The sequence below is a fragment of the Arachis stenosperma genome, chromosome 3 (genome assembly GCF_014773155.1).
Source record: "Arachis stenosperma cultivar V10309 chromosome 3, arast.V10309.gnm1.PFL2, whole genome shotgun sequence".
In the NCBI taxonomy this organism is placed as follows: Eukaryota; Viridiplantae; Streptophyta; class Magnoliopsida; order Fabales; family Fabaceae; genus Arachis; species Arachis stenosperma.
This window is the reverse complement of record NC_080379.1, coordinates 128,904,936-128,931,991: the sequence shown is the minus strand read 5'-3', so window position 1 is coordinate 128,931,991 and position 27,056 is coordinate 128,904,936. Positions and strand designations below refer to the sequence as shown.

The following is a 27,056-nucleotide window of genomic DNA, read 5'->3' as shown; positions in this document are numbered from 1 at the left end:
AATTTAAGTTATAAATATTTTATACGAATAAGCTAAGTATAAAAACTAGATATATTAAAATATAAATAATAATATAAATAAAATTAGTAATATAACGATAAAAGATATATGGTAAAATATTAGTAAAGTTAAATTTATTGAAAAGTACCGATATTTATTCATATCGGCGAATATTAAATTCGATAATAATATTATTAACTAAATTTTATTTTTAAATTAAAAATATCATTTACTAAAATTAAAATATATATATAATTTTTCTTACTTATAAATTACTAAAATTATAATTTTAATTATAAAAAATATTTCATTATAAAAAATATATATATAAGAATATAAATTTAATTGAATTTAAACAGTTATAAAAATTAATTCAATTACTTATAATAAAATAATTTTTAAAAATAGAAAATTCTAATTTATAAAATAAATTATAACTTATTTATATTTATATTTTAAAAAAAATGGATCCTTACACCTTGGGTAGTGCCCAGGTAATTTCCAAACATCAAAATCTCTCTTTAAAAATAATTCAAATCCATTTTTCTTTTATTAAACTCTTTTTCTTGATAAATCAAATTCAAAGATAATATTTTTTTCGATAAAACTCAAAATATTTATTTCTTTAATAATTTAAAATTAGTTAATATAATTCTTAAAACTTTTTGAAAATCTATTTTTATTCCCAAAATAATAAAAGACATCCCAGGTTGCTGTTCATATATAAACGAATCAAAATATCAAGTAAATAATAATAATTCAACAATAATTCAACCTAAACTCATTCAAACTCAAACAATAATTAATCAAATTAACATTCACTTATCAAATTCACATTTAATTATTTTAAAATTATCAAAACTTTACCTCTGTATAAAATCAAAACAACAAAAATTTTAAAAAAGCTTTTTGACTGAATTGCTGAAGAAGAAAACGTCAAAAATTATTTATACCTCTTAGAACTTCAATTGACCGAACTTCAAAAAAAAAAGAACTACGTTACCGTCAACTTTCACCGAATAAAAATAAAGCCAACATATAAAAAAAAAATACAAACATTTTTACGAAATAAATTTTTTTATTAGAATTACGAATGTCAAGAAATTGAAATCAGAAATTCGGAAGTTCCATACTTTCTCACGTTTCCTTTCTCTCTCGGTTCTTCCCTTTTCTTTTTTTTTCTTTCCAAGAGTGATTCGGTCAAGAGGAAGAGAGAATCACATTCGTGATAGTCATGATTAGGTATATATATATATATAGGAAATGTGGCATGTTTAAATATATGTATATGCATGAATAAGTTTCATTTTCTTTTCTTTTGTTCCTTAGAGGCTTCGGCCATAATAATAATAATAATAATAATAATAATAATAATAATAATAATAATAGTAATAACAATAATAATAAAATAATAATAATAATAATAATAATTATAAAAATTAATTTAAATTTTGTCTATCAAAATAGTTTTTATAAATAATTTAAATTAATAAAATAAATTATAATTAAATTAAATTTTAATAATCATAAAATTTTATTTAATTATTTTTAGTAAAATATTTTCTTAAAAACAAAATCTCAACAAATATAGTGACTCATAAACAGTTATTTGTTTAATTTTTGAAAATTTGGGGTCTTACAAACCTTATCTAAAGGTGCATCTTTAGCTGGATTTAGCATTTAATTAATGTATTGATTCAGTTTCAAAGATTGCTTTCGTTCTTCATCTTATAAATCTAGGTAGAATGACAGTATAACCCTTATTCTATATGTGTTCTTGTGATTCTCGACAGAGTTATCTCACTGAATAACATTTTGAAAGTAAATTCCTCCTAAATTGCTAATTACTTGAACTAATCGGGATACATGACATATAATCCTCTTAGCTTTGGATAATTAGGTTTTCTGTGCTCATAAACTATAATTGAACTTAACCCTCTAATCTACATTAAGTGACCAAGACATTGGTGGTTGATTTGGGTTAAATGAGACTAAATCACTAAGACATTAGGGTTTAGTCAATTTCAGTTTGCCATGAAATGAATCTTACATGATTAAAATAGTTGGCAAGAAAACTTAATCCGGAAAAATAAATAACTCCAAAGCCTTAACTATTTTCTCTCATATATTTCATACCACTTTTATTGTTTGCTTTCCAAATCTATGAATTTACTGTTTAATGCATTTTACAAATAACAAAACACAACTTTTTGCTTGCCTGACTAATTGAGTCATTCAACCATTGTTGTTTAACCCATCAATCTTCGTGGGATCGACCCTCATTCACCTGAGGTATTACTTGGTACGACCCGATGCACTTGCCGGTTAGTTTGTGGATATAAAAATCCACACCAATTAACAATTTCAGGAACTTGTTGCTTGGTTAACAACTCTTCATGATTTGATTCACATGAGTTGGTATCTGAGAAAACCTTTGAAGTTTAAGTATTGGTGGGGATTCAATGTGAATTCAAGTACAAGCCACCATGACAAGAGCTTTGCCAACCATCTAAGTTAAAGACAATAAATAAAAGTGTTAGGAAGGAAACACCCCATCATGGTAAAATATTCGTAAACTTGTATCTTTTATTATTCTCGTACATATTTCTCTTTATTATTGGCATAATTTGATAGATTTTTATTATGAATTACATGTTTGAATAGTTGAAATAGTTTTTAGATGTTAAAAATCCTTTTAATTCGGAGTTAATTGATTTTTATAATGTAAATATGTAGGCTAAAAAGTTTTGTTTTAAGTTTAAATAAATTGCATCTTGTGTGTGCGCATCGCTACATGCACGTGCACCACAAGTAATGTGGCCCCTAATTCGTGTGTGGGCATTGGTTTGTGCGTGCCCATGAACTCCATTTTAGCGTGGGTTTGAAAGAAACCCTAGCCTCTCTTTCCTCCTTTTCCTCCCTTCCTTCTCTCTCGCGCAAGCCTTTCCCCTTCATAGCCACCATCATCACCAAGCTCCTTCTACCATCGCCATCCACCCACCACCGCCGGCCACTCCACCATCGTCGTCCACCACCCTCTCTTCCATCTCTTCTCCTTCTTCATTCTTCTTCTTCTTCTCACCGACACCAGCCCTTTTTTTTCCTTCTCTCTCCTTCGCAACCCAGCGTCTGCCACTACCTCTCCTTTTCCTCTTTTCACGGTCGGCGCACCCAACACCGCTGCTGCCCTCCTCTCCTTCATCCCTCTCAACCAATCACTTCCTCTAGCTTGCCCTCTGTTTCACTGAAATAGAACCAAAGCTTCAACTTGTTTCCTCATTTCAGGCGAGTTTCCCAGCATTCTGGCGACCACCCTACGCTATCTCTAGCTCTGACAACATCATAGTGCCACTGAAACTCCTTCACCTCTTCTCTGTTCTCTCCTTGTTCTGCATTCTAGGTTTTCATTAAACTTTGTTTCTTTTTCTTCTTCAAATTCTATTTTGGTTAGTTTGTTTTATTAGTTTAATTTTAGTTAGATTTCAATTTTTTAATTTTAGTGGATTTAGGTTGTTAAGATAGGATTAGAATAGGTTTTTAACTCTGTAATGTTATTGCAAGTATTGAAAATTGACTGAATAAATGCATGTTGCTGCTGATTTTGTGTTGAATATGCTGAATTTGTGTGAATTGATGTTAAAAGACTACTTGTCATGTTGACAAGTTGCTGAAAATTTGGTTGTAGGGCATTGACTTGAATTTGGCTTGTCAATTGCTACTTGGTTGCATTGATTTTGCTTGTTTGATATTTGTGTGTAAATGGCAGGTTGGTTTCTTTAAAAAATTGAATTTTAATTACAATACAACACATTCTAAAACTCCTCTTTTGCACAATCCATCACAACTGCATCAACTCTTTTAGCGCCCAAGTGTTTTTTTACCTTTTTTGACTTCTTTGTTCACTTTAACTTTTAAGTTCTCTTTAAAACATCTTGATGGTTATCAGTGGCTAAGAGAAGGGGGTTGAATCTTTGTTACTTTTTCTACTGAATATTACCTTTTCTTTCTCAAAGGAACTTAGGAGATATTTTCACTTTTGTCTCGTGGTCATCTGAGAGACATTTTCATTTTTGTCTCTTGAGTAACAGAAACAGAAAAGTAGAAGGGAAGAAGAAATGGCACCCAGATGTATCCTGGTTCAGCTACTAGGTGCAATGTAGCCTACATCCAGTCTCCATCACAACAGTGACGGAATTCACTATCTTTAACAGATTACAAACACCAATTTTTTTCCTAAGATCTACCCAATCCTATCTAGGACAAATCCAGATTCTAAACCCAATCTGAATTTGATTAGACCTCAATCTAGCTTTCAACAGCCAAGTGCTAACCTAACTTGCAAGGGAACAAGTCCAGATTCTATCCCACCTTGAACTTGACTAGGACTCACCCTAGCTTTCAACAGCAAAGTGCTAACCCAACTTGCAAGAGAATCCCTCAGAATCATGACAACAAAACATAAATACATACAAAAAATTTCTGAGATAACTATGACTTTTTCTTTAACTCTCTACCTCTTTTCACTCATTAGCTTTTTCTTACAAAACCTCACATTTTTCCTTTTACCAATGAAATACAGACAGAATAAACTGAGAAAGAAATATTCAATGATAGTCATGAAGGAGAAGAATAAACAGCTCAAAGAGCTATAGGAATCCAAATGTGTGCTCTCACTCCTTGCTTCAATCTTTGGCCATTCACCCCTATTATAGAGGAGTGAAGCTTCTAGGGCTTGAAACCTTCTTCAACACATGTTGGTTCTCTTTTCCCAATACACAGATGCAGCAGCGGCGTTCACAGAGGAGAGAGAGGGTAGAAGCAGTTACATGCAACCATACCTTTAGTCTTCTCTTTCAACCTTTTTCTTTATTCATCTTGAATCTGAGCTGTGTGTTCTTGCTTTGGCTCCAAGATGGCTTAACGTTCTCCATTGTTACTTCTTTCATGCAAGAGAACTTGAAGCTTTCTTCTTCGTTCCTTATTGAAGCACTAAACAGGAAATAAACTTTTGTTTTGTGCTTTGACCAAGATAGATTTTCTTCTTGACCAAAGCTTTTACCCTTGCTTTGATTTGGCAAAAAATCTTTTTGCCTTTCTTCATAGACCTTTTTTCTGTGCCCTCCATTTTTTTCTTCTTTCTTTTTCTTTGAATGAGTGATTGTGACCGAAGCAAGAGAGAGGAGAAAGAAGAAAGGAAAAGCTTTCAGTGGAAGCTTTCAATGAAATTAAATCAAATTGAATTCCAAGTTTCAGTTACCAATGCATGAGAGAAAGTGAATGCTTTTTATGATCACCGTATGGAGCTTGTGGCCTTTGGTTTCTTTCTTTAATCCATTATACTTGGTTCTTGGGTTATTTGACTGATTGGGCTTAATTCCATTTATTTGGCCCTTTTTGTTTTTTCTTTCTTTAGCCACCAGTTTCAGATTCATTTGGTATGAGACTAAACTTGTTTAGAGTTCAAGATGGACTAGCTTTAAATGGGCCACAATTAATTTGCTTACCTGCACACTAAACCAAATTCATCAAACAAATAATTGGTATTAATAAATATTTAACTAACATTTTAATAATGTTTGATCATCATTTTTAATATTTGTTTCCAAATTCAACAATCTCCCCCTTGATGACAAACATTATTAAAATGAATTGAAAGAATTAGGAGAGAAACTTTCCCTTGAGTGTTTCAGGGACAGCTCCCCCTTTCACTATGCTCCCTCTTAATGTGTGCTTTGATCAACCTAATTAACACACAGAAATAATATCTATATGCACAGAAATAATGTGTTCCATGTAGTAACTGATCCTGTTGAAAGTTTTCAAGAAACATTAGGATCCTTTAATCAGAGTAAGATAAACTTTTATAAAGCCACAAAAAGGAAAACTGATCCAAGAACAACATAAATTTCAAAATAGATCATTCAAATAAATTTCAGCCAATTAGCTCCATATTTAGATCTAAAATAGAAGGCATTTGGAGCAAAAAATATTAGCAAAGCAATCAGGACTAAGATAGTGCTTAAACTAAGTAAGTGCTTAAAATAGAGCATTAAAACAGGGCAGTGCTTAAAACATAGTACTACCCAAACTGAGCGCTAAACTAATCACTTGAAACTTAAATTGTTTCAATTTATTTTTATCTTTCTCACCCTTTTGTCATCAAGGAGGAACACCTGCATGGAGAAATAGTTCAACACACAACAGGTAAAAGTGTAAATATTAAGTTACAGTCACCTAATAGAATTCCACAACTAAGATCTATAAATAGAACAAAAACTAATGATAAACCAATGTTTTAGAAATAGTTTTTCAGTAGCAACATCATGGAGCAGCTTTAATCAAAAACTCAGATACCAAAACAAAACAAAAGCTATAATAAGTATAAGCAATATTCACAATCAGAGCAATATGCATAATCATGGAGTAGCTAAAAAAATTTGTAGCTAGTCTCAAGTATCATAAGTTCAATTGTTTTAAATTATTTTCACACACTACTTACTCCCCCTGTTGTTATCAAGGATAGTAAATCTGCACAACAAAATAGTTCAATATCCAAACCACAAGTGCAAAACAGGTAATAGTGTTAGTGTTAACAGAAGTTGTAAAAGGTATTATCAAAATACATATTATAAGAAAACAACAACATCAAACAGGGCTAGACGTCAAATCCCTCATCCTCGGTTGTAAGAGGATCTTCCTCTTCTTTTAAAATTGTGTCCTTGGCTACCTTTGTGCCCTTTTTCTTAGATTTCTTTATATCACCACTACCTTTACGATATAAAATTCTGTCTTGGGTTTCATTACTCAAATTGACACTAAAATACTCAAAAATGCAAGTTAAAAATTTTCTATATGTAAAAAAAAATGGGAGTAGTGGAGAGGATGAGAAGTTATCATAATAACTGCTTTAAATGTTCAAAAATCCTTTAAAGACACAAACCAATTTAATAAAATGAGATTCAAGCAATTTTGAATAAAAAAAAACAATACAAGCAGTTTTGAAATGACAAATCAAATAAAAATTAAAAAAAATTTGAAACTGATTTGACTAAAAAAAAGATGAATGCAAATACTCCCCTTTTGGTGTATGTGATCAAAACAAGCAATGAGACCCACTTCATAAAATAAAACAACTTTCTTTTGGGGTTGGTGGTGATTTTAAGAAAACACATTTGACCACCAAGGATTTAGTTCAGATTCAAATTCATTTAAAATTAACAACACATAGTCTGAACTTCATGGAACCTAGAGGGAGTGATCATTTGTCCAGTTTTGTCTCTATGTAACCTGAGATACAAAAATAACCAAAAAAATCTTTAAGCATATTTAATTCAAAAACTCAGCAATCAACAATCTCTAGAGTAGTTCTCAATTTACACAATCTATCTTCACATAGAGGTTTTGAAAAATATCAACCAATTGATCTTCAGATTTCACAAATTATATGTCAATTATTCCCTTTTGCACATGTTCTTTTATGGAATGAAATCTTACTTCAATGTGCTTAGTTCTTGAGTGTAAAACAGAATTTTTTAAAAAATTTATTACACTCAAGTTGTCACAAAACATAGAAAAACTATTGACTTGCAATTTGTAATGTGCAAGTTGTGTTTTAAACCAAGTCAATTGAGAACATGAGGAAGTTGAGATACATTCGACTTCAGCCGTTGATAGAGCAACAGTAGCTTGCTTCTTGCTTGACCACACATTCAAGAATTGTCCAAGAAAGTAATAAATCCCTGAAGTGCTGCTTCTATTCACACGATCTTCAGCAAAATCTTCTTACCATTCGGATAAGGCACCAGAGTCCAAACCTTATTTTTCTCAAATTGGACCAGCTCTTGCTCCATTGCCTTTATCCAAGGGGGATCTTCGAGTATTTTCTTCACATTTTGGGGTTCCACTTGTGATGAAAGAGCGAGGTTATGGGGTTCAGCTCTCTTTCTACTTGAGAATTTTATGGTAATTCCATGAGAGGGATCTCCAATGCAGAATTCATATGGATAGTTCATCAAGAACTTCCATTCTCTTGGCTTTAGTGAGGTGATTTTAGGTCGAGTATGAACAAGATCAGTTCCATTGAGACTTTCACAAATCTCTGTATTAAGAGGAGACAAAACAGAATCGTCTCCTGGATTCTGGTCTGTAGAATCGTGAGTAGCATCTTCTATTGTAAGTTCAGATTTGTTTTTTGCTTTGAGTTATATATGAATTTTGTGTAATCTCATACTCCTGCATCAATTTTCTCAACAACACTTGAAATGGAGTTAGAATCACAAAAGATGACATGTATGGACTTCTCAATTATTCTATATTCCTTGATATAAACTCTATAAGCTTCACTAGTGGTTGAATATCTAACAAAGACACATTCATAAGATTTTGGATCAAAATTTTCAAGATTATCTTTAGTGTTTAACACAAAATATTTGCATCCAAAAGTATGAAAGTACTTAAGATTGGGTGGTACTCCTTTCCAAAGCTCATATGGTATTTTCTTTAAAACCTTTTTTTTAAATGATGATTTGGTTCAAAATATAGCTTCAGTCCAAAAGAATTTTGGAATTTTATTTTCACAAAAAGAGCACTAGTCATTTCTTGAAGGACTCTATTTCTCCTTTCAGCAATCCTGTTTTGTTAAGGTATTCTAGGACATGAAAAATTATGCAAAATATCAAATTCATCATAAAATTCTTCAAAATCTTGATTTTCAAACTCTTTTTCATGATCACTTTTTATGAAAACAATTTTCAAATCTTTTTCATTTTAAATCTTTTAGCATAGAGTTGAAAAAGCAACGAAAGAATCATTTTTATGAGCCAAGAAAAGAATCCATCCAAACTAAGTATAGTCATCAAAAACCACTAGGCTATAGTGTTTAACATCAAGACTTTAAGACTTTGTAGGACTAAAAAGATCAATATGTAGCATTTCCAATGTTCTTTTGGTTGAGATGTCATCCTTGGGTTTGAAAGAATTTTTAGTTTGTTTACCCAATTGACATGCATCACAAGTGATGTCTTTGTCAAATTTTATTTTAAGAAGACCTCTAACTAAATTCTTTTTCATAAGTTTAGAAACATGAAACATGCTTGCATGTCCTAGTTTCTTATGCCATAACCATTTCTCAGATTCCATAGAAGTAAAACAATCTACATTTTGTTCTTTTAGTTCCTCTAAGGTTAGTCCATACACATTCTTGCATCTTTTAACTTCAAACAAAATTTTACCAAATTTTTCACATACAACCAAGCATTCCAATTTCTTGAAAATAACCAAACAACATAAATCACACAATTGGCTAATACCTAGAAGATTGTGTTTCAACCCATCAACTTAAAATACAACAATAATGAAAGTTGAAAAATTCTTACCAACCTTACCTACGACCACAATTTTTCATTTACCATTGTCACCGAAAGTCACAAAGCTTCCATTGTATTTATCAAGCTTGATGAAGAAAGTGAAATTTTTGGTCATGTGCCTAGAGCATCCCCTATTCAGGTATCATATGTCTTTCTTCTTCTTGGATGCTAAGCAAAACTGCACAAATCTTTTAAGTGACCTTAGGTATCCAAACTAATTTGGATCCTTTGAAGTTAATCCTTCTTGATTGTCCAAGTGCATTAAAATCACAAACAACCTTGTATGTTTTGTTTCCTACTCTTCTTTTGTTAATAAAGCATTAGGAAGAAGAGTGACGAGGTTTATTGCAATTAAAACAGTGATTTGTGTGAGCATGTTGCTGAAAACGATTAAAGGTATGATGCTGATAGTGATTAAAAGATTTGAATTTTCTAGTAATTGAAAATGGTGCATTTCTTTTGAAAGATCCATCTCTAACATTAGTACCTCCTCTTGCAAAAAATCTTAAACCAGAATTTCTTGACCCAAATGGGTTTCTAGGACGTGAGGCTCTTTTGTTAAAGAGAGATTTTCTAAAAACAGCCTCATTGTTAGAGATGTAACCCAGACCAGAGTTATTTGAGGTAGGTTCATATTTTGAATAAGATGCATTTTTATAAAAAATATGGCTTTTCAAAATCAGCATCAATGTAAGATGAATATTCAAGACCAGATTTATCAAATGATGATTTCATTTTTGAAGTTGATGCTGCGAATTTTGCAAGTGATTTTTTCAAAAATTGCATCATTTTTTGTTACATACCATAAACCTGTAGATTTTTCAAACAAAGATCTTTGATTAATAAGTAATTTGTCCAAGTTGTTTGAGCTATGTGCAAATTTTGCTAAATCATTATTCAAACTTTTGATAATTTCATTTAATCTTTTATTTTCAGCAACAGGTTCTTGAGAGAGATCAATAATGTACTTTTCTTTGAACTTTTTAATTTCAGATTTTAAAAATCTATTTTTTAATGAGATCAAAAGCACATTCAGTCTCCTTCACCCTTTCTTTCAAAAACATTTTCAGCTTTCAAAACTTCATTTTCAGATTTGCATTTGTTGTATTTATTCAGCAATTTTTTAGAACAGTGAGTGGGATCATCAATAGTAGCATGCAAATCGTCAGGAGATAAATCATAGTAATTTACCTCTTCTTGTTGATCTTCATCAGCTATGAAACAGATTTGTGCTTCATCTTCGGAGTTTTCTTCCTCGTTTGAGTCAATCTTGAGATCCTCCCAAGAAGTCATAAGTTCCTTCTTGTTTGGTTCCTTTGAGCTACCTCCTCCACTTCTTCCTTTGAGTCTCATCATCCTTATAAGGTTTTTAGCAAAAAATACAAACCTGTTATCTGATAAACAGTCACTGGATTCATCATCCAACGATTCAGTGCAAGATTTAAGGGTCACTCCTTTACTTTTTGTATCATTTTTTATATGAGTGATTTTATATGCTAGTAACTTTTCTCTCAGCTCATCATAGGTCATTTAACTTAGGTTACTGCTTTTAGAGATAACAGTGACCTTAATTTTTCACTCTCTTGTTAGGCTTCTCAAGGCTTTCCTCACTTGCACCTATTTGAAATGAGTAATCCCCAGAGCATCCAAGCCATTAATGATGATAGAGAATCTCTCGAACATGTCATCAATTGATTCTCCTTTCTTCATAGAGAACATCTCATATTATTTGCTCAGCATGTCAATCCTGGTTTTTTTACTTGTGTGGTGCCCTCATGTGTGACTTGAAGCTTGTCCCAGATTTCCTTTGCTGTTTTGCATCTTGATACCCTTAGGTATTCCCCGAAGCCGATAGCACAGTTAAGCATGTTGACAGCTTTAGTGTTGAGCTCCACCCTTTTCTTGTCATCTTCATTCCATTCTGTTTCAGCTTGTGAGTGACAACACCATTAGCGCCAGTTTTTGTAGGGATTTGAGGACCATTTATGATTATCTTCCACAGGTTGTAATCCACTGACTGAACAAAGATCTTCATTCTTTCTTTTTAATAGTTGTAGTTTTTCCCATTGTAAAATAGAGGTCTGTTGTTAGACTGTCCTTCTGTCAGAGTGTAAGCTACTGCGTTAGAACCCATGTTGCTTGCCATTAGGATCTTTCCTCCAAACTGTGAAGCTTGATCTCCTTGAGACCAAGCTCTGATACCAATTGATGGTTATCAGTGGCTAAGAGAAGGGGGGTTGAATCTTAGCTACTTTTTTCTGCTGAATATTACTTTTTCTTTCTTGAAGAAACTTAGGAGATATTTTCACTTTTGTCTGGTGGTCATCTGGGAGACATTTTTATTTTTGTCTCTTGAGTAATAGAAACAGAAAAGTAGAAGGGAAGAAGAAATGGCACCCGGATGTATCCTGGTTCAGCTACTAGGTGCAATATAGCCTACATCTAGTCTCCATCACAATAGTGATGGAATTTCACTATCTTTAATAGATTACAAACACCAATTCTTTTCCTAGGATCTATCCAATTCTATCTGAGATAAATCCAGATTCTAAACCCAATCTGAATTTGACTAGACCTCAATTTAGCTTTCAACAGCCAAGTGCTAACCCAACTTGTAGGGGAACAAGTATAGATTCTATCCTCAATCTGAATTTTTTCCTTATGCATGTTGAGAACTAAGAATCATAGTTGATATAGAAAAAAACTTAGAATTACATCTTCATCCAAATTAAAAAAAATTAAGCAACTTGGTTAAAATAATAAGTCTTCAAGAAAGAAAATATTTTTAGTGCACCCTATTAATTTGAATTAAAGCTTTTTATTGAAACTTGCTTGAATAAGGATTTGTGGAACATAGATTAGAGTTAGAACACACAATCTAGTGAGATCTGAGCCTTTAATGAGTGGTTACATATCTTTAACCACTATTTTATTCTTGTGTGTTATTCTCTCTATAATTGTAATATTTGACTTGTTTGATTCTTGATGTTTGATATTTCATGTTTGCATGTATTTATATGATTGAGGACATTGTTTCAAATTAGCTCAGTTACCCAAATAGCCTTACCCCTTAAGCTATCATTGTTAGCCAAATTTGAGCATTTTTATCCCCTTTTTTTCTTAATTTTAGTGAACACGAGTCTCAAGCAAAAAATCATAAACTCTCCAAATTTGATCTTTGATTAGTTTAGACTAATAGTGAGTGCATCATGTAAATATGGAAAAGGAGAATTAAAAAAAGACTGTGATAAAGAAAAAATTGTGTTTTAGGTTTATTGAAAATTTTGAAAATTGGAAAACACGTATGCATTACATGGTTAAAAGTATGTGCATTTACTCGTGTAAAAAAATTCTATAGAAATATATATATATATATATATATATATATATATATATATATATATATATGAGACAGTAATAAATATTGTTTCAAATGACATTCCTAAAAGTTAGTGTATATGTAATGTGAATTGAAAAAGAATGCATAGTGTGTGTGAAAAGTGAATCATGGATAGTTAGATTCATGAAGTAGGATCAAGTAGGTTGTTGTAGGTTAGGTGGAGGTTTAAACTAATCAATGATTTAAATTTCTAGTCCACTTGACCATATACATTCTTACCTTTAGCATAACTCCATTACAACTCTTTAAAGTTTTCATGATATTTGTATGCAACATTAAATCTTTGTTGATTATTAGAAGAAGCAAAAGTATTAGAAAGCAAGTTAGGAGGATGGAATCGAGTGAATCAACCCTATACATTATAGCGATAAGAGAGTAAACACATCCGATGAGGATTTGATTACTTAATTCTATGTTTCTTTTTCTCATGAAAACCTTACCTTAGCTTGCAAGTTTGTAAAAAATTTTTTAGGACTCAAATTGATCGTTGCAGTTGAATTGATTGTTATATTACTTTTGGACCTCTATGTTTATATATGCTCTTGGGAATTACCTTATTTTGACTAAATAGGTAGAATTTGGTAGAGTAGTTAACGTGTGTTTGGTAGCTTGCTTTTAATGAACGTTGTCATCCTTTAATTTCATCTTCGATGATCTGTAGCATGAGAACATGCTTTTGTTTAAGTGTGGGAGAGTTGATAAACTCATATTTTATGATATTTTGGATTGAAAAGAGTGGAATTTATCAACTTAACTTGCACTTATTCATTTTAAATCCATGATTTTGTGAATTTTCTCTTACTTGTACTTGATTGATTGAAACATACTTTTTATGCTTTAAAATTGTAAAATTAATTCTATTTTTTTATCCTGTTCAATGCCTTGATATATTTGTTCAAGTAGTTTAAAGTTTAGAAGGCAAGGATGATTTAGAAAAATAGAAGAAAAGCATGAAGAAGTGAAGATTTCACGAAGAAATGAAGGAGGAAGAAATCCAGTTCTATGCACACGCACACACTTGTGCTCATGCATAAGTCTGGTTGCGTGTCTCATTTAAAATAGCACGTGATTGATGTAGAGAAATCGTCGGTTATGAATTTTCACAAAAATAATCACGTTGCAAGTATAGTTCCTGTTCCGAGGGTTACCTGAAACTGTAGGTCGATCTCGGTCGAGATCTTCTGTGTTGGTCGGAGCCGACGTGTCCGGCAGGTGTATAGTGGCCGGAGCTGGCGTGTCCAACTTGTGGAACTGAGAGTGCTACTGATCCTTTATCACCGAAGGGTGGGGGGTATTTGCAAGGGACTCCGATGCTTAAGTTAGCAAGGGTATTAAGAAGGTATTGAGTAGAATCAGAATATGAGTTATACCTAGGTGCTCCAGTGTATTTATAATGGTGAGATGTGGCCTTCTGTGGATAAGATAAGTTAGTTATCTTATCTTATCTTTATCTTATCTTTGAGTGAGGTCATCTTTATCTTTAAGGGAACCCCCCTTCTCTCTGTAGGCTTGGGCTGCCTTAGGATTTGGGGCGTGTTCCTCTAATTGGGCCCTTCTTTGGGCTTTCTGAGGACTTGACCGAGCTCTTTGGAAAGAGGTTGGGTTGTCCTAACCTGAAGAGGTCGGTCGCTTTGTCTGTCGAACATCCCGGGTCGGTCAGCTCGACCCAGGGTATGAACAGTGCCCCTGCTTGAGCTCGGTCTTCTTTTTGAGGTCGAGTCCTTGACTTCGGTCCTTCTTTAGTGAAGCCAAACTCAAGTATTTTGTCGATTCCTTTGTAGAAGCTTTTGAATGTAGAATGTTTTTCTTCTTAAAAGCGCGCGCTTTTATATCGGCGCTTTGGAAACGTGCGAGGGTTTAATGCCTACATTAATTTTAACATTAATTGCCCCGTTTCCCTTTGGCTCTTTTATCTTGATTTTGAAAACCCAGAAACGGTTTCTCTCCTTCGCCCTTTTCGTAACTTCTTCGCATTTCTCTCGCTTTCAACTTTTTTCGTGTTGCGGCGTTGTTTAATTTTTCTGAAGCCTCTGCCTGGAGTTTTGCAGTTCCGCGTTTCAGCCCAGCGACGTTGCTTTTGCTCGTGTCTTCTCTTTTAATTTTGAGAGAGCAATTCCAGATTTTCACCTTCCTTCTTCAACTTCCTCGAAGCTTGCTGCTTTTTTCAGGTTGGTACTAACTTTCTTGCTTCTTTCGTGGCTTCACTTTTAGTTTTTTGGTGAAGCTTTGATTTTGCATGTTTGAAAGTTTGAACCTTTTCGTGATCTTGTGTTTGTTTGTCGCTGTAAATGTGTTTTCCTTGGCTTTCTTTCATGCGCTCTTTTGGCATTTCCATCGAGGCTTTCTAGGTTTTTGTTGTTGCTTCTGATAGAGAATCTGCATCTGTTCCTTGCTTTACTTGATTGCTTTTGTTTCTGATTTTGAGAAAGTTCGTACCTTTAGCAACTTCTACTTGGCGCGTTTTGACATTTTGGGAATGCTTTTTGCTTGGTAAACTATGATGACTTATGCTTCTGAAAATGCTTGCTTGTTTCAAGTCTTTTTCTTGTTTTGAAAAATGTTGGGGTGGGAGCTGTAGATTTTCCTAGAAACCTTGCTTGATTATTGCCTCCAAAGGATGCCCCAGGGCTTTTGGTTTGAGTCTTGGGGTTTTCCTTTTCTGTTTGTTTCGCCTGTATTGTATTGAGTTGTTTTCTCCCTTGTCCGAGATGTTTTTAGTAACCCCATCTTCTTTTTTTTTTACTTGTAGGATTAGTTGGCCTCATGTCTTCTCGCAATAACATTGTAGAGATGTCTTCCAGAGTTCCCGCGGGATGTCCAATTGGCTGGACTCCCTTGTTTTGTTGTGTGTTTTTGTTGTGGATGCTGAGTTTTGCACAGAGCTGAGGAAGTGCCATAGGGTTTGTGGTAACAATGCCCGTGAGGAGGATTACGAGCTTGTTGCTCCTGATTCTGATGATAGAGTTTGTTTTCCGACTTCTGTTGAGAGGGAGCGTCCCTTCTTCTATGCCTATGAATACTTCTTCAGCCAGTTGAATGTTACCTTTCCTTTGACTGCTTTTGAGACCGACCTGTTGTTGTCGTGTAATATTGCTCCATCCCAGCTTCACCCCAATTCCTGGGGTTTTATTAAAATTTTTCAACTTCTCTGCCGTGAACTAGATATAACACCTTCCCAGACTCTTTTTCTTTACTTGTTTGTTTCTGCCAAGCCTGGTGGTTCTTCAAAAAAGAAAGCTTCTTGGGTTTCTTTCCGGTCCGCCCAGGGCCATAAAGTGTTTGCGATGTATGATGAGTCCTTTAAGGACTTCAAGAACTACTTCTTTAAAGTTCGAGCTGTTGAGGGGGCCCGCCCCTTTTTTCTTGATGAAAATGATGAGCCCTCCTTCCCTCTAGAGTTGCAGAAGGATGTAAGAGTGTCTCGCTACACTTGGGAGATGCTTGATGATGTCGAACGCGCTTTTGTAGTTGTTCTTGAGGATCTCTGGGGGAAACCACCCCATCTTGATACAAAAAGATTTTTAAATGATCCATCCTTGGTTCGGACTGCTTTGGGTATTTGTTTGTCTATTTGTCTGACTTGTTTCTATTATTGTTTCCTTTTTCTTCCTCTTTTGTAACTCTTTGTTGTGGCTAATTTTGTATTTGCAGAGATGTCAAAGAATAACGACTCCATGAAGGCCTTCAAAAGGGCAAAGAAGGCAACTGCTGCTCTGAACATCTCGGCTAAGGTGGCCGGCAAGGGATCTTCACAGGTCCCCATGAAGCCTCCTGTGCCGAGTTCCCTTGGGCCGAGGAAAGTAATTCCTACTCCTCGGTTTCATCAGGTTGATCCTCCTCAGACTTCTGCCGCTACTTTTGTTGTCCCTCCCTTAAAGAAGCAAAAAAATATCCGAGCCTTTTAATCTGGATGCCCCGGACTTTGATGCTATCGAGTTTGTTGACCAGCAAATTGCCCCCTATGGTGGGCTTTCCATGGGCGACGTGTCTCTTCTTCAACATTTGGATTTTATCACAAAAAATAGTGTGAAGATGGCTCATATGGGTGCAGCTATTTTCTGAACAGTTTAGGGGATTCCGATTCATGCTACAAAATCCTTCATGGAGGAGGCCAAGTCCGAATTTGATAGAATCAAGGGTCTGAAGGAGGAGTTGGAGGTGAAGTTGGCGAAGGTGGAGAAGGAGCTGGAGGGTGAGAAGGCCAGCTCTATTGCCCTGGCTGCTTCTTTGAAGCTGGATGAGGACATGGCCCTGAAGCATAAGGATAGCTATGTCTCAGCCTATAGGGAATTAATGCGCCTCCGGGATGAGTTGGAAACTGCTCGGGCTAATTATGGGGAGCTTCAGGGTCACCTTGTGGGCAGCGTAACTGCTGCCTCTGAGAACCTAATGGAGCAGTTCCGAATTGTTGCCCCTGATGCCGACTTGACTCTTGTCAGCCTGGACAATGTTGTGAGGGATGGTAAAATTGTCCCTGATGACCAGGATGATGATGATGCTGACCCTCCCCCAGTGCCTTTTCTTAAGGTGTCGACCTTCTCGGTTCCTCCCGTTACGTCTGATCCGGATTGCCAGATTCTAAACCGGGATGATGGAACTGTAGATGCTGTGCCCCTTCAGACTCGCCCTCCTTCTCCCCGTATTGATGCTGCCGGGAAGGCTCCCGATCTTAGCTGATCTTTTTCTGAATATTTGTGTAAATAGCCCGATTTGTGGGCTTTTGAACTTGTTTTTGTGAATGATGTTTTATTGACTGTTGATACTCTAGTTGCTATTTTTAGCAACTTTATTTTAAAAACAAAATGGTTTCTCTGAGGTTGGTGGCCTCTTTGAAGCTTTATCATACTATGCTTTCATTGTGCTTGAGCAGGGCATCTATTGGAATGTTACTGCTTGGCCTCTTTAGATTGCTTTCGTACTTTTGTTTGTAGCTAGGATCCTTTTGAGGTCGTGACCTGTGGGGGGTCCAACTTGTTTTTCGGTTTCCTCGCTTTTATTTTGTATTTTTAGCGCCTTATAACCGATTTCTTTATGTTGGTCCCCTTCTAAGTTATTTTTGTAATCCTCTTTTCTGGGCCTTTGCCAGGTCTCTTTAAGGGATTACTTTTATAACTTATCTTTGTAGGAGACCGACTTCGTTAGGTCGATCTTTTCCTAGTTGTTTTTGTAATCCTCTTTTTTGGACCTTTGTTAGGTCTCTTTCAGGTATTACTTTTACAACTTTGTTTAGTAGGAAACCGACTTTGTTAGGTCGATCTCTTCTAACTTGTTTTTGTAATCCTCTTTCTTGGACCTTTGTTAGGTCTCTTTCAGGGATTACTTTTACAACTTGTTTTGTAGGAAACCGACTTCGTTAGGTCGATCTCTTCTAAGTTGTTTTTGTAATCCTCTTTCTTGGACCTTTGTTAGGTCTCTTTCAGGGATTACTTTTACAACTTATTTTGTAGAAAATCGACTTCGTTAGGTCGATCTCTTCTAAGTTGTTTTTGTAATCCTCTTTCTTGGACCTTTGTTAGGTCTCTTTCAGGGATTACTTTTACAACTTGTTTTGTAGGAAACCGACTTCGTTAGGTCGGTCTCTTCTAAGTTATAGCAATTCCTCTTTAATAGGGTTGGCCAGACCGCTTTCTAGGGATTTGCTGATAACTTGGACTGGCTTGGTCTGACTTTTTAATGTCGGCCAGTCTCTTTTTTAAGTTATTATATAGCAATCCATAAGACCTCGTCAGGTTCTTTTTTGGGATCACTTTCGATAACTTCTTGCATTATTCTGTGTTCATCTTTTGCCGATTTGTAGATTGTGGTTTCTGTCCTGGTTTAATCGACCTTTAGGTGAATCACGTTTTCACCTTTGTCGGTTGATTATTCCTATCCAGATCGTATAGTGAATCTGTTCTTCACCTTCTGTTCGATCCGTTGCTTTATAATCGGACGATGAATGCTTCAGATTAATGCGTTTTGAGAACTTTGTAGAATATCTGAAATGTATTTTATTTAAAGAAAGTGCAAATATATACAGGCGGGAGTTTTTCATACCCTTAAGTCGGATTAAATCTCAATCTTGACGCCTCATTAAAAAATCTTTTCAGGAAAAAGAGTGCATCTTGTGATGAGACCTTTATCTAACTATAGTACCTTCTTAGGTTACAGGCGTGCCATGATCTGGGGAGTTCTCATCCCCCGAGTTCGGACAGTCTGTAGTAGCCCTTCCCAAGTACCTCTGTGACTCGGTAGGGTCCTTTTCAGTTGGCTGCCAGCTTTCCTTCCCCGGGTCGAGTTGTTCCAATATCATTTTGGATTAAGATGAGATCATTCTCCGTGAAACCTCTTGGCACTACCCTTTGATTATATCTGGAAGCCATTCGCCGCTTTAGTGCTTCTTCTCTGATCCGAGCTCTTTCTTGGATTTCTGGGAGTAGGTCGAGCTCTTCTCTTTGAAGTTGAGAGTTGGTTTGTTCATTATAGTGGACTACTCGGGGAGATCCTTCTTCTACTTCTATTAGAATCATTGCCTCCACTCCGTATGCTAGTCGAAATAGGGATTCGTTTGTAGTGGAATGTGGAGTTGTTCGATACGCCCATAGAACTTGTGGAAGTTCCTCGGCCCAAGCTCCCTTTGCTTCTTGTAGTCTCCGTTTTAGCCCGGCCAATATGACTTTGTTAGCTGCTTCAGCTTGTCCATTGGCTTGGGGGTGTTCGACGGAGGTGAACTTATGTTTGATGTTTAAGTCGGCCACTAGTTTTCTGAAGCCTGCATCTGTGAATTGGGTGCTATTATCCGTGGTGATGGAGTATGGAATCCCGAACCTGGTAATAATGTTCCTATATAGGAATTTCTGACTTCTTTGAGCAGTGGCGTTGGCTAGGGGTTCTGCCTCGATCCATTTTGTGAAGTAGTCTACCCCTACTATGAGGAATTTGACTTGTCCCGATCCCTGTGGGAAGGGTCCGAGAAGATCGAGTCCCCATTTTGCAAATGGCCATGGTGAGGTCATGCTAATGAGTTTTTCTGGTGGGGCGATGTGAAAGTTGGCATGCTTCTGACATGGTGGACATGTCTTTACAAATTTGGTAGCTTTCTTTCATAGAGTTAGCCAATAGAATCCTGCCCGGAGTACCTTCTTAGTGAGAGCTTGTGCTCCGAGATGATTGCCACAAATGCCGCTGTGTACTTCTTCCAAGACTTCCTTTGTATTGGAGGTCAGGACGCATTTTAACAATGGTGTTGAGATCCCTCTTTTGTATAGGATGTTGTTTATGATAGTGTATTACTGTGCCTCCCTTTTTAACCTCTTTGCCTCCTTTTCATCTGCGGGAAGCGCTTCTGTTTTGAGGTAGTTAATTATGGGGGTCATCCATCCTTGATCCCAACCTGTTATGGTTAGGATTTTTTCTTCTTCCGATATTGATGGGTTCTGCAGTATTTCCTGGATGAGGCTTCTATTGTTGCCCCCTGGTTTGGTGCTGGCTAGCTTTGAGAGCGCGTTAGCTCGGGCATTTTGCTTGCGGGGTATATGGCAGATCCTATATTCTCCAAGTTGTCCGAGCTGTTCTTTGGTTTTATCCAAATATTTTTTCATGGTAGGATCTTTGGCTTGGTAGCTTCCCGTTATTTGCGAGGTAATGACTTGTGAGTCATTGTAGATGTTGAGTTTCTGAGCTCCAACTTCCCTAGCCATCTTCAAACCAGCTAATAACGCTTCATATACTGCCTGGTTGTTTGAGGCCGGAAATCCGAATTTCAGGGAAAGCTCAAGTTGGGTTCCTTGGTTGCTTTCGATTATCACACCTGCACCGCTTCCGGCTTTATTTGAGGAGCCGTCCACGTATATGTTCCACTCTATGGGGATTTCTGTGGTGTCTGTAAATTCTGCAATGAAGTCGGCTAGGTATTGTGATTTGATGGCTGTCCGTGCCTCGTATTGGAGGTTGATGAGTGGATAATTTATACGCTTTTTGACATTGTTTTTAGGTAGTTTTTAGTATGATCTAGTTACTTTTAGGGATGTTTTCATTAGTTTTTATGATAAATTCACATTTCTGGACTTTACTATGAGTTTGTGTATTTTTCTATAATTTCATGTAATTTCTGGCTGAAATTGAGGGACTTGAGCAAAACTCTGATAGGAGGCTGACAAAGGACTGCTGATGCTGTTGGAATCTGACCTCCCTGCACTCGAAATGGATTTTCTGGAGTTACAGAGCTCCAAATGGCGCGCTCTAAACGGCGTTAGAAAGTAGACATCCAGAGCTTTCCAGCAATATATAATAATCCATAGTTTATTCGGGAATTGACGACGTAAACTGGCGCTCAACGCCAGTTCCATGTTGCTGTCTGGAGTAAAACGCCAGAAACACGTCACGACCCGGAGTTGAACGCCCAAAACACGTTACAACTTAGCGTTCAACTCCAAAAGAAGCCTCAGCTCGTGGATAGATCAAGCTTAGCCCAAACACACACCAAGTGGGCCCTGGAAGTAGTTTTATGCATCAATTACTCACTCATGTAAACCCTATTAGCTAGTCTAGTATAAATAGGATAATTTACTATTGTATTAGACATCTTTGGTCTCAGTTTTGTTTTATTCTTCATCTTAGGAGACTATTGATCACGTTTTGGGGGCTGGCCATTCGGCCATGCCTGAACCTTTCACTTATGTATTTTCAACAGTGGAGTTTCTACACACCATAGATTAAGGGTGTGGAGCTCTGCTGTACCTCAAAGTTTCAATGCAATTACTATTATTTTCTATCGAATTCGAATTATTCCTATTCTAAGATATTTGTCACACTTCAACTTGATGAATGTGATGATCCGTGACACTCATCATCATTCTCACCTATGAACGCGCGTGATTGACAACCACCGGGCGCATATCTCTTGGATTCCTTAATCAGAATCTTCGTGGTATAAGCTAGAATTGATGGCGGCATTCATGAGAATACGGAAAGTCTAAACCTTGTCAATGGTATTCCGAGAAGGATTCTGGGATTGAATGACTGTGACGAGCTTCAAACTCCTGAAGGCTGGGCGTTAGTGACAGACGCAAAAGAATAAAGGGATTCTTCTCCAACCTGATTGAGAACCGACAGATGATTAGCCGTGCTGTGACAGAGCATTTGGACCTTTTTCACTGAGAGGATGGGATGTAGCCATTGACAACGGTGATGCTCTACATACAGCTTGCCATGGAAGGTAGTGATAAAATTGGATAAAAGCAGTAGGAAAGCAGAGATTCAGGAGGAGCACAGCATCTCTATACGCCTATCTGAAATCCCCATCATTGGATTACATGAGTAACTTTATCTTTATTTTATGTTTATTTACTATTATTTGATTTTCCAAATTCCATAATTTATCTAAATCTGCCTGCCTGAGATTTACAAGATGACCATAACTTGCTTCATACCAACAATCTCTGTGGAATCGACCCTTACTCACGTAAGGTTTATTACTTGGACGACCTAGTACACTTGCTGGTTAGTTGAACGGAGTTGTGTCCACACATAGAAAATAGCCATTATAATTATTCCATACAACAACAAAGAGTACAACATTGATGATCACAATTTCGTCCACCATGTTTTTGGCGCCGTTGTCGGGGATTGTTCGAGTATGGACAACTGACGGTTCATCTTGTTGCTCAGATTAGGTAATTTTCTTTTTATTTTCTTTTCAAAAAAGTTTTCAAAAATCTTTCAAAAATTTTTCTTTATTGTCGTTTTCCTAAAATATAATTTTCGAAAAAAAATATACAAAAAAATTCATAAAATCATAAAAACCAAAAATATTTTGTGTTTATTGTTTGAGTCTTGAGTCAATTTTTAAGTTTGGTGTCAATTGCATGTTTTTAAAATTTATGCATTAGTTTTTCGAAAATTCCATGCATTCATAGTGTTCTTCATGATCTTCAAGTTGTTCTTGACAAGTCTTCTTATTTGATCTTGATGTTTTCTTGTTTTGTGTTGTTTGTTATTTTTCATATGTATTTTTCGTTTGTTAGAGTCCATGCATTAAAGATTTCTAAGTTTGGTGTCTTGCATGTCTTCTTTGCATCAAAAAAATTTTTCAAAAATATGTTCTTGATCTTCATCATGATCTTCAAAGTGTTCTTGGTGTTCATCTTTTTATCATATCTTTTTATCTTATCCTTTATCATATCTCTTTCAAAATTTTATCTTTTTCAAATTTGGATTTCATAATATCTTATCTAAACTTATCTTCTTATCTTTTTCAAATTTGACTTTAATATCTTTTTAAACTAACTATTTGACTTTTTGTTTGTTTTTTATCTTTTTCAAAACCACCTAACTACCTTTCCCTCTCTAATTTTCGAAAATACCTCCCTCTTTTTCAAAAATTCTTTTTAATTGTTTTAAATTTTAATTTTAATTATATCTTATCTTTAATTTTCGAAAATCACTAACCACTTTTTCAAAATTATTTTCGAAATTCTCTATCTCCCCTTTCTCTGTTTATTTATTTACTAACACTTCTTTTCATCTCTCTTCATCTCAGATCACTACCTCTATCCTTACCCATTCTTCTTCACTCTTCTCCCCTTTCTTCTTCTACTGACAACCAGGATCCTCTTTACTGTGACATAGAGGATTCCTCTTTCTTTTCTTGTTCTCTTCTTCCCTATATGAGCAGAAACAAGGAAAAAGACACTCTTGTTGAAGCTGATCCAGAACCTGAAAGGACTCTGAAGAGGAAACTAAGAGAAGCTAAATTACAACAATCTAAAGGTAACCTTTCAGAAATTTTCGAACAAGAGAAGGAGATGGCAGCCGAACCCAACAACAACAATGCAAGGAGGATGCTTGGTGACTTCACAAAACCAACGTCCAAATTTGATGGAAGAAGCATCTCCATTCCTGCCATTGGAGCCAACAATTTTGAGCTTAAGCCTCAACTAATTGCCTTAATGCAACAGAACTGCAAGTTTTATGGACTTCCATCTGAAGCTCCTTACCAGCTTTTAACTGAGTTCTTGTAGATTTGTGAGACTGTTAAGACAAATGGAGTAGATCCTGAAGTCTACAGGCTCATGCTTTTCCCTTTTGCTATAAGAGACAAAGCTAGAACATGGTTGGACTCACAACCTAAAGATAGCCTGGACTCCTGGGATAAGCTGGTCACGGCCTTCTTGGATAAATTCTTTCCTCCTCAAAAGCTGAGCAAGCTTAGAGTGGATGTTCATACCTTCAAGCAAAAAGATGGTGAATCCCTCTATGAAGCTTGGGAAAGATACAAGTAGATGATCAAAAAGTGTCCTTCTGACATGTTTTCAGAATGGACCATATTAGATATATTCTATTATGGTCTATCTGAATTTTCCAAGATGTCATTGGACCATTCTGCAGGTGGATCTATTCACCTAAAGAAAACGCCTGAAGAGGCTCAAGAACTTATTGACATGGTTACAAATAACCAATTCATGTACACTTCTGAGAGGAATTCCGTGAATAGTGGGACGCCTCAGAGGAAGGGATTTCTTGAAATTGATACTCTGAATGCCATATTGGCTCAGAACAAAGTGTTGACTCAGCAAGTCAACATGATCTCTCAAAGTCTGAATGGATGGCAGAATGCATCCAACAGTACTAAAGAGGCAGCTTCTGAAGAAGCTTATGATCCTGAGAACCCTGCAATGGCAGAGGTAAATTACATGGGTGAACCTTATGGAAACACCTATAATTCATCATGGAGAAATCATCCAAATTTCTCATGGAAGGATCAACAAAAGCCTCAACAAGGCTTTAATAATGGTGGAAGAAATAGGCTTAGTAATATCAAGCCTTTCCCATCGTCTTCTCAGCAACAGACAGAGAATTCTGAACAGAGCTCCTCTAACTTAGCAAATATAGTCTCTGATCTGTCAAAGGCCACCTTAAGTTTCATGAGGTAAACAAGGTCCTCCATCAGAAATTTGGAGGCACAAGTGGGCCAGCTGAGTAAAAAAATCATTGAAACTCCTCCCAGTATTCTCCCAAGCAATATAGAAGAGAATCCAGAAGGAGAGTGCAAGGCCATTGATGTGATCAACATGGCCAAATGCACAAGGGAGGAGAAGGACAAAAATCCTAGTGAGAAAGACCTCATGGGACGTCTCTCAAACAAGAAGGAGTTCCCTATTGAGGACCTAAAGGAATCCGAGGCTCATATAGAGACCATAGAGATTCCACTAAATCTCCTTCTGCCATTCATGAGCTCTGAAGACTACTCTTCCTCAGAAGAGGATGAAGATGTAACTGGAGAGCAAGTTGCTCAATATCTAGGAGCTATCATGAAGCTGAATGCCAAGTTGTTTGGTAATGAGACTTGGGAAGGTGAACCTCCCTTGCTCATTAGTGAACTAGATACATGGATTCAAAAAACCTTACCTCAAAAGAGACAAGATCCTAGTAAATTCTTAATGCCCTGTACTATAGGCACCATGACCTTTAACAAGGCTCTATGTGACCTGGGGTCAGGCATAAATCTTATGCCACTCTCTGTAATGGAGAAACTAGGGATCATTGAGGTACAACCTGCCTTATTCTCATTACAATTGGCAGACAAGTTAGTAAGACAACCTTATGGATTAGTAGAGAACGTATTAGTAAAGGTTGAAGGCCTTTACATCCCTACTGATTTCATAGTCTTAGACACTAGGAAGGAAGAAGATGAATGCATCATCCTTGGAAGACCCTTCCTAGCCACAGCAGAAACTGTGATTGATGTTAACAAAGGAGAATTAGTCCTTCAATTGAATTGGGACTACCTTGTGTTTAAAGCTCAAGGATCTCCCTCTGCAACCATGGAGAGGAAGCATGAAAAGCTTCTCTCAGTACAGTGTCAAACAGAGCCCCCACAGTCAAACTCTAAGTTTGGTGTTGGGAGGCCACAACCAAACTCTAAGTTTGGTGTTGAATCCCCACAACCAAACTCTAAGTTTGGTGTTGGGACTATACAACATTGACCTGATCACCTTTGTGGCTCCATGAGAGCCCACTGTCAAGCTAGTGACATTAAAAGAGCGCTTGTTGGGAGGCAACCCAATTTTTATTTATCTAATTTTAATTTTATTTTATTATTATTTTGTGTTTTATTAGGTTCATGATCATGTGAAGTTGATGAGCGGATAATTTATACGCTTTTTGGCATTGTTTTTATATAGTTTTTAGTAAGTTTGAGCTACTTTTAGGGATGTTTTCATTAGTTTTTATGTTAAATTCACATTTCTGGACTTTACTATGAGTTTGTGTGTTTTTCTGTGATTTCAGGTAAATTCTGACTGAAATTGAGGGATTTGAGCAAAACTCTGAAAAAGGCTGACAAAAGGACTGCTGATGCTGTTGGATTCTGACCTCCCTGCACTCGAAATGGATTTTCTGGAGCTACAGAACTCTAAATGGCGCGCTCTCAACGGCGTTGGAAAGTAGACATCCAGGGCTTTCCAGCAATATATAATAGTCCATACTTTATTCGAAGAATGACGACGCAAACTGGCGTTGAACGCCAAGTACACACTCCTTTCTGGAGTTAAACGCCAGAAAAACGTCATAATCCGGAGTTGAACGCCCAAAGCACATCATAACTCGAAATTCAACTCCAAGAGGAGCCTCTGCTCGTGGATAAATCAAGCTCAGCCCAAGCACACACCAAGTGGGCCCGGAAGTGGATTTATGCATCAATTACTTACTCATGTAAACCCTAGGAGCTAGTTTATTATAAATAGGATGATCTACTAATGTATCAATCATCTTTTGATCTCAGTTTTATTTTATTCTTCATCTTAGGAGATCATTGATCACGTTTAGGGGGCTGGCCATTCGGCCATGCCTGAACCTCTTGCTTATGTATTTTCAACGGTGGAGTTTCTGCACACCATAGATTAAGGGTGTGGAGCTCTGCTGTACCTCAAAGATTAATGAAGTTCTATTTTCTTTTATTCAATTCTCTATCTTATTCTTATTCCAAGATATTCATTCGTACTCAAGAACATGATGAATGTGATGAGCTAATAACTCTCATCATCATTCTCACTTATGAACGCGCGTGATTGACAACCACTTCCGTTCTGCGTGTAACAAGGCTTGAATGTATATCTCTTAGGTTCCCCAACAGAATCTTCGTGGTATAAGCTAGATAGATGGCGGCATTCATCTAGATCCGGAAAGTCCAACCTTGTCTGTGGTGTTCCGAGTAGGATCCTGGGAATCCGGAAAGTCTCACCTTGTCTGTGGTATTCCGAGTAGGATTCCGTTCATGAATGACTGTGACGTGCTTCAAACTTTAACCTGCT

The 27,056-nt window shown here is 36.2% G+C and overlaps 1 non-coding gene across 1 annotated transcript; it reads right to left on the bottom strand.

Annotated features, from left to right (window-relative positions):
• Nucleotides 1-23,948: 23,948 nt before the first annotated feature.
• On the bottom strand, nucleotides 23,949-24,052 carry LOC130970939 (small nucleolar RNA R71). The gene has a single exon (XR_009082182.1). It is a non-coding gene; the product is annotated as a small nucleolar RNA R71 (small nucleolar RNA).
• Nucleotides 24,053-27,056: the final 3,004 nt, after the last annotated feature.